Source organism: Sciurus vulgaris, assembly GCF_902686455.1.
Source record: "Sciurus vulgaris genome assembly, chromosome: 5".
NCBI classification, from domain to species: domain Eukaryota; kingdom Metazoa; phylum Chordata; class Mammalia; order Rodentia; family Sciuridae; genus Sciurus; species Sciurus vulgaris.
In genome coordinates, this window is record NC_136465.1 from 149,623,557 (window position 1) to 149,645,657 (window position 22,101).

General features: G+C 36.4%; 1 long non-coding RNA gene across 2 annotated transcripts in view; it reads right to left on the reverse strand.

Annotated features, from left to right (window-relative positions):
* LOC306660761 overlaps positions 1 to 22,101 on the reverse strand; it is a 49,628-nt gene that overhangs the window by 11,845 nt on the left and 15,682 nt on the right. The window contains exons 2-4 of one of the 2 annotated variants that reach the window (XR_013763735.1): positions 17,285 to 17,439; positions 16,281 to 16,386; positions 15,762 to 15,868 (exon numbers count right to left, since the gene is read on the reverse strand). This is a non-coding gene — a long non-coding RNA (uncharacterized lncRNA). The remainder of the gene's footprint in view (positions 1 to 15,761; positions 15,869 to 16,280; positions 16,387 to 17,284; positions 17,440 to 22,101) is intronic. The other variant, XR_013763734.1, reaches the window with a different exon arrangement.

Below are 22,101 nucleotides of genomic sequence, written 5' to 3' on the forward strand. Positions count from 1 at the left end.
AAACCTGGAGGGCATATAGAAGTAGCAGAAGGTGAAGGGAAAGCTCTGTATGTAGGTCACTTGTGAACAGGATCATACAAGGTGCCTTATGCATGGGACAAGTTTGGTAGATGTTCCTATTTGGAATGCAGAAGATAGTGAATAACATATCATAATTCAGGTAAGATTGTAGAGGTCGAAGCAATGAATATATTGAAAGAGAATCTTGGTGTTTTATTGGTTCATCCATCCACTTATTTATCCATTCAATAAACATGCATAGAACTCCAAGTGCCAGGTGTTATAAAATACACCAAGGTGAATCATAATTCTTGCCCTCAAGGAACAAAAGCTAATGGAGGAAATAAAACATACAAATACTTATAACTGAAGCTGGAAGTTTGTGTGAGTGAGACAGGAATGGGGTTCTAAGGACATTCAGAGGAGGGGGGATTGCTTCAAACTGAAGGAATTGGTGAGGAGAAGGTTAAGATAGGAATTAAAAGATGGAGAGGGATATGCCTTGGCCCACCAGAGCTGGGAGTGCTCATGGGCTTTTATTTGAGAAAGAAACCACAATGGAGGTACCAGGCACATTGGAGAGACCCTTGGGGGATAGAATTGATTGGTTGACATCAAAGTAGATTTTGACTTAAGGAGGAGAGAGAAGAAAAAAATCAACTAAGTTTTGGCTTTCAGTGACTTGGGATTTGCTAAAATTAGCAGCAACATTGAAGGTAGGAGGAGTGTATTTGGCAGGTAAGGTGATGGGTGTTTGTTTTGTACAGACTCTGTTTTACCTATTGGACAGCCCAAATTATCTAGAATGAAACCCAGCCTGGATGAATTGGGGCTGCCTGCAGTGAGGCATGAGGAAAGGAGACACTGCAAGAAGAGAGAAGTCTGCCATCGACTTCCAGCTCCCTTCCTGACTTGGTCCTGTCAGTGTCCCCGGACTTCTTCATTTCTATGGCAACAACTCATAGGCATGGTGATCTCACAGTTTGCGTGAAAGGGGGACCTGATAATAACTTTCTCTGGAATAACTGATGTAAACTGGGACTTCCCTGAAGCAATTAGGACTCAAGTTCATTCTCTTCAGAGGCTGTGGAAGGAGGGTGGAGGTTGAGGATGGAGTGGTCCCACCTACAAGGCTTCAAATTCTCTGCTTCTAGCTGAGCAACTCTGCTTTCATCTGTTGTTTACTGGTTATGGTTCTGCAGAAAACACAATATAAAAAGTGGTTTCCAGTATCATAAAACAGCTTGTAAAGCCATTGACCTAGGCAAAAAGTTTAAGGATCACAAACTAGATGGTTGAAAACCGAGGATATATTTTTTGGGGGGGTGGGGTGGATAAAAAGAGTAGCTTTTTTTGTTCCCTTCCAGTTCACAAGGAAAAGGGTGTTAAAATATTATGGTAGCACATGTGCTTTTTAAATTACAACTATATTTTTAAACAAACCATTTGTTGGTGATGCAACTGCAAAAGGCATCTAAAATTACCTCGTCTATATTTGATTCATAGAATTGCATGTTATAAACGGATGAATAAATTCTTCCAGACTCTGTTTATAATTCACTTGTAAGTTGTGACTTTGTAAGCCAGGTTTCATCCTGGATCACATCCTTTTTTATATAATGCTGTGAAAATGAACAATTTTAACAACAGCAGCAAATGTGGTGCTGAGAATCAGTTGCTGAAGAGCCTAAGGTTTCCTTTTGTAGTTCACTACTGTTGAAGAAAGATTATCCATATAACATGTGAATGCCTAAGGAAAAAATCTTAAAAGTATCTATACTATGGAAAAACCAAAAATTCAACAAAGCAAAGCACTAAAAAATGATTATGATATACAAAATCATTAGAATTTTGATCTTTAAATTTAACTCCCAGATTTTAAATGCTTTTCTTGTATGACGTTTCATTGCAAATTTGAAATTCAGTTTTTTAAGTTATTAGATGTGTTATAGTTGATTGGTGACATGACAGCCAAATTGCTACAAATAATTTTATTAAATACTTTGGAATTCAATTTTGACTTGCATTCTAAAGAAACTCAAAATGAACTTTCAAGAATAATATTGTGCATTTCTTCTCCTCTTCCTCTTTCATCTTCTCCTTCTTTGAGCATTTACTGAATTTGGTATGCTTTTAAGAACTGACCTTGATAAGTTTTTCTTTCTAACTTTCCCTATCTCAAGTTAGGGAAGAAGATATGTGTCATTCCCTGACTCTTCCACAGAACTGTTCATGACAGAAATTTCTGACTACATCCATTTGGTGACGAGTCTCACTTTTTTTATAACTTTAACACATGAATCAGCATCCTCTTGGAAGTGTTGGGTTGCCTCTTTACACAAGAGGCTCCATTCACAATGTCATGTTCTTTCATGAGATTAGATTTTATTGTGTTGAGACTCTATTTGGAGATGTTATTGTTCTGACCCACTCCCTTTCCTTAGGAAGCGCACATCTAATGGGAGACAGAGAAGCTGAGAAGCAATGGTTGATTGAGGAGGGTCTTTTGGTACTATAAGTACGGATCTCCTGACTTGGTGTTAGGGAATCAAGGAAGATTTAAGAGAGGATGTGTGAGTTGAGTACTGAATAAAAGTAAATGTGTACATGTATAATTACACGAATGGTGTGAATCTACATTGTGCACAACCATAGAAGTGAAAAGTTGTACCCCATTTGTGTACAATGAATCAAAATGCAGTCTGTAAAAATAAAAAAAAATTTAAAAATTTTTTAAAAAGTGAAAAACAATTTTATTTAAATATAGATTCAAGTATTTTAGGTCAGTGTGGGTGTGCCCTTGGGAATTATATTTCGTCCCTGGCTCCTCTCTCGCCCTCTGCTCCCTGGCAGCCATGAGCTGAGCAGTTTTCCTCTGCCACATCCTCCTGCCATGATGCTCTGCCTCATCTTGAGTTCAAAGCAATGGAGTTGGTGAACCATGGACTGAGACTTCTATTTTTGTCACAGCAATTAAGGGCTGACTGTGACAGACTGCTTCGACATCTATCTCTATTCTGGAATCAGCCACACTGAGACACATATGTTGAAAGAGGGAGTAAAGGGAAGGGTAAGGATAATGTTTAAGTGGATCACACTTCAGGAAGGGTGAAGACTGAGTGAAATACCCAAAAGTAGTCAGGACTTTTAAAGTCAGAGATCAATATAAGGAGATACAACTTTGAGTCCACAAATACATCATGCAAAAATTATCACGTGGAAAATTTTTCTTTAACCCAATTGAATTCAAACTCCAAACCATCTACCTTATTAAAATGACAATAAAGTAGATCTGAGCGATCCCTGATGTTCTTCCCTCTGTGCTGGGAAGGTCTTTAGATCTTACACAACCCAAAGTTGTGGTGACTCCTGTGTTAATAGAATATTGGGTTCATACCACTTACCACGAGGACATTCATATTCCAAGTTCATGGTCCCCTCAGGTTGGACAACTTTGCTCACCTTGGGTGTTTTTATCTTTGGAGGAGCTGAGAACTCTTGTGCCTGGGATTCTGTCTTTCTAAATATGCCATAGTCCTTTAAAGTCTCCTTGTTTGGGATGCTGTGAAATTGCAGGGCAAGACCCCTACTTTTTAACACTAAAATCTCCGAATAGTATTTCAAGTGACTGCCTGCTAGAAATGAGAGGGGAGAAAATATATAGGCAGAGCACTCACAATTTAGTGGTCCAAGAAATTATCCTGCCCCGAGGCAGGGTCCATGGGAATGATTGATTCACAGAAAAGAGTCCCTTTCATTTGGAAAGCAGGGAGAGTGCTGTGGTGCCCTGGGCACTTGGGTAATGTGCACCATGCAGAACATCAGCTTGCTCTTGGTCGCTAGCCCACCTGGTCCAGGTTACCAATGCTCAGCTGCTGCTTCTTGGGAACAATCTGCTTTGGGGGTACACATTCCAAATCTTCGAGCTTTTGTCTCTTTCAAACGTGTAGCTACAGGGCTCTTGATTTACTACTGCAGAATATTCAAAGTTCGTCCATGCATCCTCCAGGTGCCCTACATTTCAATAACCAGGCTGGATTCTGCACAGACCTGTGGGTCATCATCTACACCTCATGTCCTTGCTGCCAAGGAGATTTGACTTTTTCCACTAGAATTGTTGTCATTATTGACTCTTATTATTAATAGAATTCTCCACTCCATAGCAATTAAGGTTTTAAGACTGTTTCACTCTATTATCCCATTTGATCCTCATGAGAACCCCGAAACTAGGACAAATGTTATTATCTATGCCCCCTAACTATTGTTTTGATTAGAACCCTGAAAGCAGTAGATGTACTGAAGACTTGTTGGTAGAAATTTAAGTTGCTAAAAGCACATTCCAGCTTGCCAGAACGAACTGTACCTGCGGCATTTATGTCTTATTTCTGTGTATGACAAATCTCTACACAGTATCTGAGGCATTCACATATTAATCTATTCAGATCATTACAGGTATTGCCACAGGGATTTTGAAAGGCAGTAGTTATACAATCTACCCTGAATCACATTTTATCCATTTGATGCCAGTTAGAACCTTCATGGGGCAGTTTGTCTCATTATAACACAAGGATCACTATGAAATTTTTCTTTCCTTTTTTTCTTTTCTTTCCTCCCTTTCTCCCTTTCTTCTTTCTTTTATCCTCATTCATTCATTTATACATTTTTTTCCTTCTAACTCGCCTCCCTTCCTTCTTTCTTATCTCGTTCCTTTCAAGTGAATTGGAAAAGCATCATTTTCTACTCTCAATGCATTAAAAAAAATCTATGCAATAATAATTTATCAAGCATACAAGGGTTGGCATTAATTAACTTGATCATACAAACAACAGATGATATAGTCATCTATTTTGGCTTCTTTGGGGTAAAAGGAAATTTTACTTATTGTGCATCTATTATGTGTTAGATGCTGTACTGATTTTTTACATATATTTTGCTATTTAAACCTCATAACCATCCTGTGAATTAGATATTACTGTGCACAATCAAGTTGAATGCATTTGCTAAGACCTTACAGCTAAAACATAAATGAACCAGAATTTAAAATCAGTTCTTGCGGGATTTCAATGTCAATAATTTTTCATTCCAGTAGTACATTTTAAAGATGGTTAAATTCACGGTTGAAATCGACTCTTAGAACATAGAAATTTAGAATAGGAAATGACTTCAAAGGTCTCCTTTGAAATTATTTTCTAAAATTCTCTGGAAATTGCCTAGTGTTGCTAAAACAGATCTAGTAAGGGTTTGGATTATTGTTTTCAAATTTATTTCTTGTTTTGGCCCAATTTATGCTCCTCCTCCTCCTCCTCCTCCTCTTCCTCCTCCTCCTCCTCCTCCTCTTCCTCCTCCTTCTTCTTCTTCTTCTTCTTCTTCTTCTTCTTTAATATCCCATTTTTCAACCCTGGCTTTCTCCTATCTGTGGAGTAAACGCTGTCTTTTCTTTCCTGAGATAGCTCAGTATATGTAAGCCTGTTGTTCTTGCATAATTATTAATATTGGCCTCTTTAACTCTCTTGGCCCTATTTTGAATGACAAATTATATGACTACCTACTTATAAAGCCACAGAGATTGGATGGTTTTCTATGCACCTAAGGAGAGGCATCATGGCTCTCACCACTAATCTCCTCTGAGACAAAGTAGTGCTGGTTGATATCGGCCACAAATGATGCAAACGTCCCTCATGCATAGGGTTTGAGATTTTATGTGAAATACTGAATGTATGTGTGTTGTGTGGTTTCCCAGGGTTGCCGTAACAAATTACCACACAAGACAGCTAAAACCAGAAACTTATTCTTTCACACTGCTGGAGGCCAGAAGTCTGAAATCAAGTGTGGAGCAGAGTTGGTTCCTTTCCAGGCTGTCTCCTAGTTTCTGATGTCTTCTGAGGATTCTGGGTGTTCCTTGGCTTGTAACAGCACACCTCCGATCTCTGCCTCCACCACTTCTTGGTGTTCTTCCCCGTGTCTTTCCCCTTGCTGTTGCTTGTATGGACACTCGGCATTGTTTTTAGGGCTCATCTTATATCCATGATGACAGTATCTCAAAATCCTTCACTTCACTACATGTGTAAGGATTTTATTCCCAAATAAGGTTACATTCACAGGCACTAGAGATTAGGACTTGGATATATTGTTGTTGCTGTTGCTATTTTTTTTGTGGGGGGAGGGGTTGCAATTCAATGCATATATGCATTGCTCTAAAAAGTAACCCAGTAAAAGTAGTAAGTTTTTTTTTTATACCATAGAGGATTCTAGGATTTTCCCAAAGTTTAATAACCACGAATCCAGTTTGCCTTTTATCCCAAACACAACATTTCAGATATCCTTAAGGACTGTTTAAAGTTATCATACCTTGTGCCAGGCATGATAACTTTAAGTACTAGTTAGGAAAAATGAAAAAAAAAAATCGCTGAACGAGAGACTGAATTGAACGGTTTGTTCATTTTAGAGGATGATTACCTCTTTGCAAATCAAAACTACTCTAAGATTTCATCTCACTACAGGCAGAATGGCAATTTTCAAGAATACAGGCAACAATAAATGTTGGCAAGGATGTGGGGGAAAAAAAGGCACACTCATACGTTTCTGGTGGGACTGCAAACTGGTGCAACCATTATGGAAAGCTGTATGGAGATTTCTCAGAAAACTTGTAATAGAACCACCATTTGACCCAGCTATTCCACTCCTTACTTTATACTCAAAGGACTTAAAGTCAGCATATTACAGTGACACAGTCACATCAGTTTATAGTAGTTCAACTCACAATAGCTAAACTATGGAATTAACCTAGGTGCCCTTCAACAGATGAATGGATAAAGAAAATACAGTATATATACACAATGAATATTACTCAGTCTTAAAGAAGAATGAAATTATAGCGTTTGCCAGTAAATGGATGGAATGGGAAAATATCATGCTAAGTAAGATAAGCTAATCCCCAAAAAACCAAAGGTCAAATGTTTTCTCTAATATGCAAATGCTAATTCACAATAAGTGGGGAGGCGCTAGGGAAGAATAGAGTTGCTTTAGATTAGGTAGAGGGGAGTGAAGGAACGTGAGGGGTAAGGTGGTAGGAAGGATAGTAGAATGAATCAGACATTATTACCCTATGTACTACATGACCTGTGTGATTTCTACATCATTACAACCTGAAGAATGAGAAATTATATTCCATTTATGTGTGATGTGTCAAAGTGCATTCTACTGCCGTGTATAGCTAATTAGAACAAATTAAAAAAATTATTTCTATGGCAACTAATGGATATATTCAGTTTTGAAGAGCAAATACCAATCGAGTTGATCTATAGCTATAGCTACTTGGAGTCATCTATATCTCAGTCAGATATAACAATAGGCACATTCACTTGTGAAAGACTTTGTACTTTCCTTCTCTTATTATGTGGTGCAGGTAGAAATGATGAAGACTAGGTTTCTCTTCACAGCACACATCAGGTTTGCTGAATGTGTCATATTTCTGTGAGAATCGGGCTTTTAGCTCATTTTTTTGTGCCAGTCTTAGGTACCTCTGAGTTTAAACCGGGGATGCTTTGACCCCCTGAATTATTCTGTTTTGCTTCATATGAACAAAAGAATTGACTGCTATTATTGCCACTCTATAGCAAAAACCTTATTAAGCTATCACTGCTTTTCAACGAACCTGTACAATCAATGTCTTCACCACAGGAGCTTTTAGGGCACCTGAACCCTCCTGGCCTCTGGGGAGCTTCATTCATTTCTGAGCAGCTCCCTGGCCTGTCCGTGAGAAGGATTTGAAAATGTGAGCAATCCTGTCTTTGATCACTCCAGGAGCTACCAATATAAAGGCTGGCAGCAGGAAAGAGTTCAAATGCAATTGCTGTCTTCAGGAGGCTGGAATCCAGCTCTGTCTTGACTTTCAAGACATGTTTCAGGAGCTGTGGTTGCAGAAATTGTATTTACCGTTGATGGGAATACGATGAAGGCTATTTTCCCTGGAAAGCTGGACAAGAAGTTTCAGGAGGGAGGTGACCCCATATTGCAGGTCTGTACTGTGTTGTTGCTCCACCCTGTCCCAGAAATGTGTGATGGTCAGGCTGAGAACAGTTTATACTGGCAGGTCAGAGAGAATAGTGTTACAGAGAGAGGAGGACCTAAATCACCCTTTAAAAGTCTGCCCGAGGCCATCTCTAATTTTATGACACTGGACATTCCGTGGGATTAGGAACCTGTTTTCCTTACTCAGCTCCCCATCATCAGTGCTTAGCACATAGAGTCTGTGGAAGAGTGGAAGAATGCCTATCAGGTCAGGCACAAGACATGCTTCTTCTTGTCTTGATGGAACTCCCAAGTAAGATGGATGTAAAATTCCTTAATGCTTATATCCTCCTGCCAAGGTACCAGTTGTTTGTTTAGATATATGGCTCTGATTCAACAATCCTGTGAATTCCATTTAGTTCAAGTATCCGACAGATGAGATAAATATTGTTGTGGACTCGAATGCCAGGGGAGATGGTAGAGTTTCCAGAGATGTACCTGGACTCTTTTTTCAAGTGAGGGGATTGTTTCCCCATGGGTCATTTTTCTAAGTGGAATGTTCCTGTTCTAATTAATATTTTCCCCCAGGTAATGCACATAGTTAAGAAGGTTTTACTAACATTGCCATTTTAGGACTCTTTGCCCCCAACCAATATTTAAGGCCCCTCCCACCTTTGCATACTTCAGACATGATTTTTTTTCCCTCAACCTGTCCTGTGAAATTAGAATGTTAAGTAGGACTGAGCTCCTATAAAACAGTCTCCAAATATAAAAATACTCTTTCCTGTTCTGCGAAGTTCTTGGATCTCTATTTTTATGCCTTTTAGGATCAGCTTCCCTTGTTGTCTCCTATCAACAAATTGGCATTCCAAAAGTGCTATTTGTCCTGTTAGACAGACTTTAAACCCCAATATGAAAAGATGATAGGATGTTAAAAAATAATAATACCGACTGCAAGTTGATCTGGAAAATGAGAGCAAAAAAGAAATTACTTGGGAGTCAAATAAAATTAAGTATTGTTTGTTTTTCTCACTTCTCAGACACCTAGATATAATAGATTTCAGCAGTTCTTCCTGGACTTGGCTGTTGGAAAGTCAGCATGCCAATTTAGGAAAATAATGATCTATCTGAATCAGTTTGTTGAAGAAGGGTGTGGACACAGTATATCTAATAAATGTCTGGGAGGGATTCTTTACTCCCAGCTACATAGTTTTATGAAAACAGCTTGAAACATTGTAAATGCTAATTCCCTTCAAGAGTGAGACCAAATACATCAGATAGAGACTTTGCCATCAGAAAAATTCAAAGCCATGGACTTTCAAGTTAATCTGTTTCCCACATTCTTCCTTCCTTTTTCTTTCCATTTTCTCTTCCTTCATTTTTAAAAATTTTTAGTTGTTGATGGACACAATACCTTTATTTTATTTATTTTTATGTGGTGCTGATGATCGAACCCAGTGCCTCATATGTGCTAGGCAAGTGGTGTACCATGAGCCAAAACCCCAGTCCTCTTCCTTCATTTGTATCTCTTTAAAATACTAGCATTATCACTGAATACTTTAAAGAAGAATAATTTAATTATAGGTATTAAAGAAGAATAATTTAATTATTACTTTAAATCTAATTCATTTTATAAATAGTTGAATACTATTCTATAGAATACATCTGCCATATTTTTAAACCATCTTTCCATTGATGAATATTTATGTTTTACTATTGAAAAAAAATCATTTCAATATTTATACACACATTCCCAAATACAATTTCATTCATATAAAGTTCTTTTGAGTGATTATTGATCTAATTCTAAGCTTATTTTAAATTTTATTAGTTACTGCCTAGATAATTTCATAAAGATTATAATAATTTATAGCTTTTGCAAACTTTTCAGGTAATTAACTATTCCAACATAATGCCATCTAGATGATTTAAAAAGTTAGAGCTTCTAAAGGACAAAATAGAGAGGATAAGGGAGAACAAACAGTGGAAGATACAATAAACACCTCCTCATGATTCCAGAAAGGAAGAAAGGTGGCTTACATGTAAGGGCAGAATGAAACTGACATCTGACCTCTCAGCTGTGAGGTAGGTTGCTAGAAACCAATGTCTCCAAGGAGTCGAAGCAAAATTATTTAGATCTTAAAGTTCTATGTGCAGTTGGATTTTCATTCCAACATAGGAAAAAAAGGAAATTCCTCCTGTCCACATTTTCCTGGGTGGGTCAGTGTCTGCCCTACTGCCATTTGAAGGGGGAAACCAGAAAGGGCAGAGGTAGGAAACAAGGAATTCAGAGCTTGAGTGTGTCCCATCTTCTTCCCCATCATCCCAAAGCCCAAGGACTGGATGATTACACCTGAATAAAAGGGATGAGGAAGAGCATCCCCCTGGGCAGAAATACTGGATGGCTACCTGAAGGGAAGGTGACTTGGTACAGGAATGGAAGGTGGGCAATTGTGGCTATGTTTTAATGCCAGGGGCTATGTCTTCTGAGGCCAGGAGAGGTAAGAAGTAGTTTTCTCCTCAACCCTGTAAGAAACAGGGTTTAGGTTTTTACCTGTCCACAAGATATACTTCGTCTGCTCTAATGATTATTTATTGCTGCATAATAAATTACTCCAAAACTTTGTGTTATAAAACAATAAACATACTATCTCACAGTTTCTAAGGATAAAAATTCAGAGTATGGTTTAGCTGAGTGTTTCTGCTGAAGGTCTCTCCGAAGGTGTTGGCAAGGACTGGGGTCTCATATGAAGGCTCAGGTAGAGGGTAATCTGCTTCCCAGCTCCCTCCTGTGATGGTTAGGACTCTTAGGCAGGGGCTCTTAGGCAGGGCTCTTAGGCAGGGGCCTGCCTCAGTTCCTTTTCAGGTGGCCTCTCCTCAATGCAGCTTATTACCAGAGCTAAATTCCATCACAGTGAGCAAGTGAGGCAGCAGGAGGCAGCAAGTGAGGCTGGAACGCAGAGTCCTTTTCTAATCTTATCATGGAAGTGACATCCCATGCTATATTCTTATTAGAATCAAGTTGCTAGGTCCAGCCCACACGCAAGCTGAGGCGATCACACAAACTCAGAACACTGGAGGCAGCGATCTTATAGTCTGCCCACCACGCTTGCTATTGTAAGCTGCCATCCTGGGGAAATATAAGCACACAAGGAAAAATAAGAGAAATTCAAGGAGTATAAGAGAAACCAAAAACAACAAACCAAATACCTTGTACCAGAAGGAAAATAGTAGATCAGTGGGAACAAGTATTTAAAATAAGCTTATTATCTTGGAAGGTGCAAGGGCAGTCAGGAGTAATATAAAGTAGGAGAAAAACATTTATAAAAAGTAGCAGTTGGAAATACTGGTTTTGAAAAATATGTAGTTGAAAGAATGCTAATTCTATATGTAGGATGCTCATCACAATGGACAGAACTGAACATGAATGGGTAAGCTGCAAGAATTGGTGGAAGTGACTATCCAGATGCACTAAGAAATGGTAGAGATGAACTAAAAGTGAAAACTCAAGAAATTTTTGAAGGAAGTATCCATACTTGAAACCCTCAGACGTGTTTTTTCTTTCTTTTTTTTCCCCTCATTCCACGGTGCTGGGGATTTAAACTCTGGCCTTTCCGCTTGCAAAACCAGCACCGTACAGGATGGGCTCTATCCTCAGCACAAGTATCCATACTTGAAAAAGAAGAGTCCCAGAAGAAAGGTAGTGTAAATTGAAGGCAATTGAAGAAACAATGATTAAGAATTTCTCTGGATTGTTCCTAAACACTTAACCTAAAATATATTAATATATTTCCTCAGCCCTCCTAAGTCTATAAATTCTTTAAAACTCTATAGTTAAGTGGGCTGGGGAGATAGCTCAGTGAGTAGAGTGCTTGCCTTGCAAGCATAAGGTCCTGGGTTCAAAAAAGCTCTGTAGTTAATACTTGTGTGTTGAAACTAGTGAAAAAGAGAATTTTGTTCTTTGTAATCCTGGCTAATATTATGTTAATGACAGATATATTACAATAGAATACATAACTTTAAAGTCAGCAGAATAAAAGTTAAAACATAAAATAAGATGAAAGAAATGTATTAACTTTTGAAATAACAGCAAACAGGCATAAACTGGTGTTGTGGAGAGCAATATATCAGTATTAAATGAAACCAAATGGGCATACACCTTGTCATCTAATAACTCTATTTCTTGGAATATATCCCAGAGACATTATCATCATGGTTAACAGAGAAGCATGTATTAGGGTGTGTGTTACAGTATAGTTTGTGGTATAAAATATGTAGTGGCTACAATTTTAGCACTTGGAAGAAAAGAACTGAATTTTCAAAAAGCACCATGGATGGAGCTTAAAAAGAGAGTAGAATAAAAGAAACAAAGTAGATCTAATATAATATCTATTTTGATGCAAATTAAAAACTGGACAAAAGTAGACATATAAAACTATGGTATGTGGCAGTCAGAAATACAAACTAGCAGAATTTGCAGTAACGTGCTATTACTGAGTAACAACAACCAACATTATCTCACAGTTCTGTGGGTCAAGGATTTGGGCAGGGCTTGACTGGATGACGCTTATTTTATATGCCATTAACTGGGCTCACTAACTGGTACTGGTAATGGAAGGCTGGTCTGCTGCACACAAGACAGTTTCTCTTACATGTCTAGTACTTTAGCAGAGACAACTGGAAGACTGACCTCAAATAGGACTGTCAACTGGAGTGTTTTCATGTGGTCTCTCTAGTATTGCCTTTCTAAGGTAGGTGGACTTCTTACATGTTTCAGGACTCCAGAGGGGCGCTCTAAGAGTCCAGAAATAGAAGCTCCAGTTTCTTAAGGCCTGGGATCTGAAGTAAGCACAGTGCCACTCAGATCAGGTGAAGGTCATGGACCCAACTTTTGTGGGGAGGAGGGTTTAAGAATTTGCAGTCATATTTAATCCACCACATGAGTAAAATTAAGAGTGTTGAGTATGGAAGAGAGGAAATTTAGAATTTAAAAATTGTACAGCCACATATTTTTCAACAGTACATGTAACTCTAAGGTCATATATCAAACATAATAAGGTGGAAGTCTATAAAAATGAAGGAAAAGAATCAAGGTCAGGGGATGAAAGGGAAAATAATATAAAAGCATAAATAATATAAAGTTGGAGGGAGCTTGTCTGTACCAAGAATTATGTATGCTATGGACTTCAGAGTGTCCACTTGGGGAAGAAAAGATTAAGAAAAGGCCAGGTTTGCATTCATGAACATTCATGTGTTTTGCTATTTGTAAAAAGTCTCAATATGTATACATACATTCTTATATGCTATTATGTACATCAACTTAGAATACTATCATTGGACTGGGCCATTTTAGCACTCATTAATTTTGCTTTAAGTTTTAAATTGCTTTTCTTTCTTTTATTGGTGCATCATAATTATACTTGTAGTGGGATTCATTATGTCATAGTTGTACACAAACAATGTAATTTGATCAGTCTCCTTCTCCACTCTTCACTTTCCTCTCCCCACTCCTTCCCCAGTTCCACCTGTGACCACACTACTGATCTTCCTTCTATTACTGCCATTGTTATTTTAATTAGCATATTATAATTGTGTGTGTGTGTGTGTGTGTGTGTGTGTGTGTGTGTGTGTGTCTGGTAAATTTGTATATGGACATAGCATAGTTTGGTGGATTTCATTCTGCAGTAAATGACTGTCCCCTTTCCTCTTCCCACCCTCTTGCTCCCCTTCTATTCTGTTGCTCTCCTATTTTCATAGCATTCATTAATCGAATTGCATGCAAAATTACGTCCTTTCAAAAGTTTATTTGCTTAAATTTGCTATTGGAATTTTTTCTTAGTTATATTTTAAGAAAGTGTACTCTCTTTTCATATTCATGATTTTCCTTTTGAAAATTTGAATCACTTAGAGGATAGAGGAAGTGGGGATGGTAGTCTGTGTGTACAGTGTGTGTGTGAGCTGGGCTGGTATTTATTATTTCTTCCTCCTTCATTGTAGATTTGGCATAACCATCTGCCAAGCCTTCTTCAGGGTGAAGCTTTACCAAGCTGTTGAAAGGCAACAGAATTATATTTCCAATTCAATTTTTACACAATGTTTTGGCATTTGGCTACAAAATTCAACTTTTCTCACTTCTGTAACTAAGAAGAGGTGGCTCTTGTATTTCAAAAATAAATTTTAAGGATCTAAAGGTCAAAAGTGAACAAGTTTATCAAAGTAGACAAATCAATTTCTATTGCTTGGATGTTTTTTACATCTAAGGAAGAAAACATCTTAACAGCATATAAATTTCAACAGTATTTTAAAGATAGACCATCTTTGAATTTTTTTAACTAAATTTCTTTCTTTTTTACTTATTTTATTTTTTAAGTAACTTGGGAATGGGGTCTGCTTGCATTCATCTGGTTTTTTTTTTATTTTTAATTTTTTTGAGATTGTTTTTGTTTTATTTATTTTTTATTTTTTACAGACTGCATTATAAATGGAATACATCATTTCGTTTCTATGGTTGTGCACAATGTAGATTCATAGCATTCTGGTAATCGTACATATACATAGGGTAATTCTTTTAATTAAAAAAGTCAACAACACAGCAAGTGAATGAGCAGAATTTGTTTGTTAATAATTTGTCAGTTAATGCAGGCTTTGTCTTTTAAACACTTGAAAGTAGGGACATTGGGAGTTGCCTGCTCAGAGTTAAGCAGGTTCACATCAGGTTATGAACAAAAATAATTTAAAGAAGGAAAATGGCTTCTGTATCTGCAAAATTAACTATAATCGAACTGAAGATATTAATGTACTAAGAAGACACATTCGTTGGGGGGAGATGTTCAGCTCAAAGCATAGAACACCAAGACTTACAAAGGTGCACATTAGCACATAGCGCAAAAGAAAACACCAAAGAGAATAGGATCTCTTCAGCTTGTGTATACTTCACTAATAAAAGTCATGATATGAAGTTTATTCATCTTAATCATATCAAGGCAAAAATCTTAGAATCATAGCTGTTTAGAGTTGGGGAGGGCTTTAAGGTCATCTGGACTTTCTCCTTAATAATTTCCTTTAATAATAATAATAATATCCAGGTATTTTTGAACACCTTAAGTTTTTGCTTTCTGCCTAATAAGCTGCCCATTTTCCTTTGGATCCAAGACGTCAGGGTGCCATCATTGATTTTGTTAACTCACTTTTCACTCCGTGTGAAAGTAGTGCACATAAAACCCACATTTATCCCAAGTTAAATGAATTGTTCCCTATAATAAATGGGGAATTAGTCCAGGTAAACAGATATCGAAAGGACACTAACCTGGAGTTCAGAATTTAGACTGACACTTGAGAGTTCTCCTAGAATGTGTTTTCTGGGACTGACTCTTAACTTTTCATTGCTTCTTCTCCTGGACTACATTGCGATAGCAGGAACCTCAGACTGAGTATAGGAAGGTAGTGATGTTGACAAAGAATGAAGGATCCAGCACACCATAGAGATTATATCAGTCTACTCATCATTTGTTTGTCATGAACTCTGAGAAACATGTTACTACCTGCTTTCCTTAACCATATTCTATAGTTTCATAACATGCCTTTGCAATATGTTTTATAAGGAGACAGTCTTGGAGATGTTAAGAAATGTGTCCGTGATCATAGTTTGAAGATTGGATTTGAACTCAGGTCTCCCCGGCTCCAAACCTTAGGGGACACACTGGCTGCTATGGCAACATTGTCTTGTCCAGGTTCCTATCACTTACACTTACCTTCTCCCCTGCAGGCTTCCCTCCATAATCTCCTCATTCTTTTCCTCTTATAAGGTCTATTACAAATCATGTTAATTTTTTAAAATCTTGAGTTCATTTTATATCCCCTGTAAAAATTAATAAAACAGATAAGCAAAGAAGTACTCAAAATAAAAGAAAATGAACAAATATGCTTGAACCATAAACCTACGACCCAGGAGAGCCACTGTTGGCATTTGCAATGCTGACACAAACCCAAGCTGTTTCCATTTTTTCAGAGCACATTAATAAGTAACCTCATGTGATAATATTGTTTTTTAGCCTTCCTTTTATCATTCACACCTTTCTATTTCTAGAAGTAGGCATCGTTATCATTATGGGTTTTAAAAGCTGTTACATTAATGGAATTTTACATGTCCTGAATTTAATAATTTTTAAAATTATGTGAGTATAGACTATTTGCTTATTATAAAAATTTAAATGAGTATGGTAAGCTTATTATATAAGAAGTAAATCTCTCTTACAGTTTGTAGAAAGTACCTCTAATTCTTCATGACTTTCTCACACTGATTCTGTTGTTGGTTGATATTTTTCTTAGAGAATTCTTTACATCAACAAATACTCCAGTAGCATGAGATGTTTAGATCTGTAAACAAGAAGAGAAAATGTGTGCTTTGCCACTTATATATTCTAATTAAGTGTAGAAAGCAGTTTACTTATGCTGTGTAACAAGTAGAGATTATAGCTGAACAAAAATATTTTCTTAGTAAACATTTATTGAAAGACAAATGGAAAATTCATGAAAAATTAAAGCTTTCAACCCAATGAACCTTAAAATTACTGATGTTTATTGCCTATTCAGAATTATACACTGGATAGTACTTTTCAATCTCTTAAAAATTATTTATTAATATTACTATTTTAAATATTTTATAAACAAAGCACTAATATAGAATAGCACTGATGAAATATACTACCCTAAATTTGGAAGTTAAATGCATTATAGAACTGTAACATGAACCACAGTGGAAGTCACATAATTGCTTCAGTTTTCTAGTGTCATCTTTAAAAGAGTAAAAAGAAATGGGTGAAAAAGATTAATTTTAATAAAATGTCTTATTTAGAACTCAATATACCCCAAATATTATGTCAGTCTGTAATAAAATAAAATGAGATATTTTGCAATCTTTCTTATGCTAGGTCTTCTAAATCTAGTACGTATTCATACTTGGAGTACATCTTAATTTGTACTGCCTGCATTTCAATTTTTATCACCATATGTAGTTAGTTTCTAGTACACGGAAAGGACCAGCCCCGTTTATTAACAACCAAGATAACTATAACTAGTCACACAAATTTGTTAAAACTAGTACAGATTGTGAGTCTAATTTTTAAAAGTCCAGATGAAAACAATGATTTGTCCTTTATTTTTATAAGTGTGTATTTATGAGCCAATTGACTAGTCAGAAGTCCAAGGTAAAGTTAAGAGAAACAGGAAGTTCACTCATTGGTCTCACTGAAATAATAACTTTTCATTAATTCACCTGTATATGAGTTAGTGGTTAAAGCCAATGTCAAGTGCATAGTAGTTGTTTTATTTCCAGTTGTTGGTTTGATTGACAAGGTTTATCAAACTTCAGCTTTCTAGCATTGGGCTCTGATTCATGCAGCTACTCTTGGGTACATTTCCAATAGGACACTGAAAATATTTAGCAGACTGGTTATTCTTGTGAGATTACCATTTTAAGTTAGGAAATCACAGCTTGGTATTAGCTGTACAAAGATATTAGGCAGAAGAGAAAATTTGGAAAATAACAGAATGAATCAAACATTATTGCCCTATGTAAATTTATGATTTTTAATTAAAATAAATTAAAAAAAGAAGAGAAAATTTGGAAAATTTGCCAATATTCAGGCTTTATTTAGTTTTTATTCCATCACAAAGACAGATTTGGGAATTAATTTGGAAAAAAAATAGACAAGTATACTTTACTTAGAATTTATAAGTTTTTTTATGCTTCTCTACAAAAATGACGAGATTATTTCTTGGGGAAACTTTACATTCCTCTAATTCATCTTTGTATTCTCTTTATCTAATAATTATGTAAATCAATGATAATAGGAATTAATATTACTAAGTAGCCATGTCCTTTCTTAAAAAATAAAATAGCAAACACAAACATTGTACATTTAAAAAATGACATGCTTTCCAATAATGAAAATGGAGCTCACTTACACACAGGGAAAACTAAGCAACACAAAAGTTATGCTCCAAAATATTCCTTCCCTAAGAAATGCATATTTCTCATAGAAAAGAAAAACACTGAATTCAATTGAGAAATATTTTTAATCAGACTGTGAAAGAAGACAGTGTTCTGATATTAAACAAGTCCACACATGACCCAGACTGCATTGGTTGACTTAGTCCTTTATTATCTTTAAATGAGTTTCAGAAAACAATACTAGCTAGACTATGTAATTGGAAAATATCTAAATGAATACTCTTATTAAATCCTTGAATTTAAACAACTTATAAAAGTTTTGTTTCATGTTTGATGAAACCCAAAATAGTGAAGCCCCAGCATTAATGACAGCCTTTTATTTAGTAGAAGTTCAGGCATATTTATCCACTATTTATCATGTTGTTTATCCATAACAAACATTTCTCTGCTTATTTAACTCATTAAGAAAAATATGATTTGATTTTTATCCTGTGTAAATCAAGATTACTTCTCCCACTTACTTCAGATGATGAAAGAAGATCTCTACAGGCTGGATGAAGGAGATGAAAATCTTTCATTTTTATGTTTTATAGTTATAGCTTTATGGTCCCATAAAGACAAAGAAATAGGAACACACACAAAATACTAGTTCTGCAGAGAGCTCAGAGGAAAAAGAGCAGAACTCCTTAAAGCCAGAAATAAAGTTTTAGAACAAAATGCCAGAAAAAAAATTATAAGGAAAATAAAAACTAATGTGAATAGTCAGAAATTATAAATTATAAAACTGTTTTTTTTTTTTTTTTTTTGGCTGGGAAGGAAAGTTACATTTAGCAATTTTTCTTTTTCACTCTTTATTGTTCTTCTTGATGGTGCGTGACTACACAAACCAAAGATATCTGCAGCTTGCAAAAACATTCTTTTATGAATAGTTCTGCCAAAAGATATTACTTCAAGTTGTACAAATAAAAATTTTAAACTTGAAATACACAGTAATAGTTTCTATAACTGTGTTCTAGAAAACAAGGCTACCAAATACTCCGAGAGTAAAAGGGATTGCACAATATTTTAAAAAATGCTGCATAGATTTTCTTCTCAGAAATTTACAAGAAGCTTTTTAATATTAAAGTTCTGAAAAATTCCTCAAACTTTGTATAATCTAATATTTCCCAAATTTATTTAAATAGGGAGACATTTTAAAATCTAACATCTTGTAGAACAACATTTTAAGGAGAGTATTTGGGGAAGTGCTACCGTAGAATCATAACATTTACATTGGTTACAACTCCAGATCTTTGAAAATTTCCAAATTCATACAACCCAGAAATTAAGAAACAGATGTTTGAGGTTAGCTATGCTAGCTAAATAACTTGCTCATCAAAACCAATATCCAAGCCCCAGAGATTTAAATTCATGCTAGATGCTTTTATTACAAGATCTTCCTTTTTACACAATTGTCTTAGAGCAGTCGGATGGTATACTGGCTTTATTCTCATTATAGTTAACAACACCATAGAATTTTTTTTTTTTTTTTTTGCGGTCACTGGTAAGTAGTTAGAATTACAAATGATAAATCTGTAATGACCCAAGATTAAAGATGTAGCACAGTGAGTCAATAAGCTATATGACCTAATTATTTAACATCTTCTGCCTCAGTTTCCACATCAACAACTTGAGATAATAGTAGCCCCTACCTCATAGAGTTCTTATGAAAGTTAAATGCATTAATATTTGTTAAGTTCTTTGAACGGTGATTGCCACATAGTAAGCACTACTTAAGTGTCACTAAATTAAGAAGAAAATATTTTCTTATCAGTCTTATTCCATGAGGCCCTAAGGTAGATATCATCAATTTGGATTTCATAAATTCAGGATGGCACTTTCCTCTCCGTGTGTTATAGGACAAAAGCGAGAAAAAGAGGTAGAAAGAATACCTGCCTCACCTACTATAACAGATGCATCAGTTGCTCCAAATACACAAATCTGAGAGGGTTATTAGTTTTTATCATTTGTTGGTTTTGGTTGGTTTGTTTAAATGTGGGTTATCTTTGAAAGAATGGACATTTTTTTTTTTTTTTTAAGCTGTCTGTTTTATCTCAACTCCCTAAGGTTTCCCTCCCAGTAATGGGAACAAAGCCCTTAAAGCTGTTCCAGGAAACAGCCCCAAACAGAGAGTAAAAGAGTAAATTGAGCCTGATAGCCAGGTAGTGCTCAAACAGTAGGATTACCAGAAACTATTGACCAGAATCTACACCTGTTGTAAAACATTGTGAAACATGTTGTCAGCAAACCCAGACCCCCTTTGAAATTTCCTGGCAGCTTTGTTCCCCCTTTTCCCCCTTTCATGTGTGACCCCTCCCGATGTGTGGTTTCTGCCTTTATAAACCTACAAAATTTTCTGCTAGGGACTCGACTCCTGGAGTTGGGTCCCAGTGCGCTGGAATAAACACCTCTTGCGGTTTGCATCAAGTGATGCCTCCTGCGGTTGATTGGGGTTGCCGTGGATCCCTGGGACAGAGTTGGGGTTTCCTTTTTGGGGGCCTTACATCTTCAGACCACCTTTGTCATAAAATAAAGTTGGCCACCTACTTCACTGGAAGCAGAATCAGACCTATGTGGGTGTGGCTCAGAAATGTCTGCTTCTTCCAGCCAGTTGAAGTTTACTCCATCAGTTTGCCCAAGTAACACAAACTGAAAAATCAATGCCTTAACTGAGGAATCCTTACTTCAAGTAATAAGCCTCAGGTGGATGGTGCAGAGACAGGGGAGCTGGTCCTATTTCTAAGCTGCAGGCTTCTTACATCTTCCTGCCTTGTGGTCACAGGGCATTGTTCTTCCTGTGGGTATCATGTTTACATTCCAGCAAAGACCAGGAAGGACAAAGGGTAAGTGGCCTATTCTATTTGAGCTTGCTTTCCTTTTAAGGAGTTTTCCTGGAAGCTTCACACTCCCCAAGGACTACTCCTTCACAGGGTCCTGGTCACCTTGCCACTATTCACATTGATCTGCAAAGAAGGCTAGGAAATGCCATCTTTTAGCTGTGCACATTTTTATGCCCATCAAAATTGGTATACTCTAGGTTTTCTCCAGCCCCCTCTTTGTCTGTCCAGTACACTGGGACAAGGCTGCTCTTTTCCACTTGACTATTTTTCACACTTCTATATTTTTAATATTCAGTTTAAGTTTTCCACTCCTCTATGCAAGAATCCCACCCCACTCTGGCAGATTCAAAACCCCCTCCCCTGTTTCATATTCATGGCACTGTATTATAGCACTATCATGGATACTAACTCAGTAGACTGAGATCATTTTGAAGGCCAAGATGAATGGTTTTTATCTGGAGACCAACTGCAGTGGCTGGCTCACAGCAACTGTTTAATAAATGTTTATGCAGTGAATGAATGGACAGATGAATATGCAAAAATTAGAATGAACAACTGAGCATACAAATGATAAGTGGAGCATTAATCTTTTGGGTAGTGACTTCTCTTAGACTCTGCTACTCTTTTCTTATCATTTGGAGAAAAACATCTGCCATGTTTTTGAGAAATTGTTATATTACGAAATTGTATGAAAGTAAGGAGGAAGACAGTACAGAAAATGCCCAGCATACAAAAAAATGTGAGCCCTTGTGGTGAGTCCTTACATTTATTATCTCTATTGCTTCACCCCATGAAAGGCTTGGTTTGAAGTAGGTTTTTAATAAATACTGAATGAATGAGCATTGAACTAAAAGGAAAAGAGCGAATAAGCAAGAGCAGTCTGCTTTCATCTCTTAAAATTCCAAGCAGTGTATTATTAGTGTCATTGTTCTGAATGAATAATTTAGGGTACAATAGAAAAGTAATTAACAGCAACAATAATTATTGCTCAAATGATGCTACACAGGAAGTTGGTATTTGAACATATTTTAAGATATATAGGGTAACTGCATTAATCATTGGTGCTTAAGTTTTGCATTTTTTAACTGCATGTGTGGTATTTGTCTCTGTGGAATTGTGAGAAATAATTTTATAGCAATATACTCTTGGGATCTAACTATAAAATCTAGTGTCTCACAGGAGTATGTTGTGAGAATTTTTTCTTTCAATGAAAAAGAAGATACATTCTATTTAATTTAATTTAATTTGTGTGTAATTCAG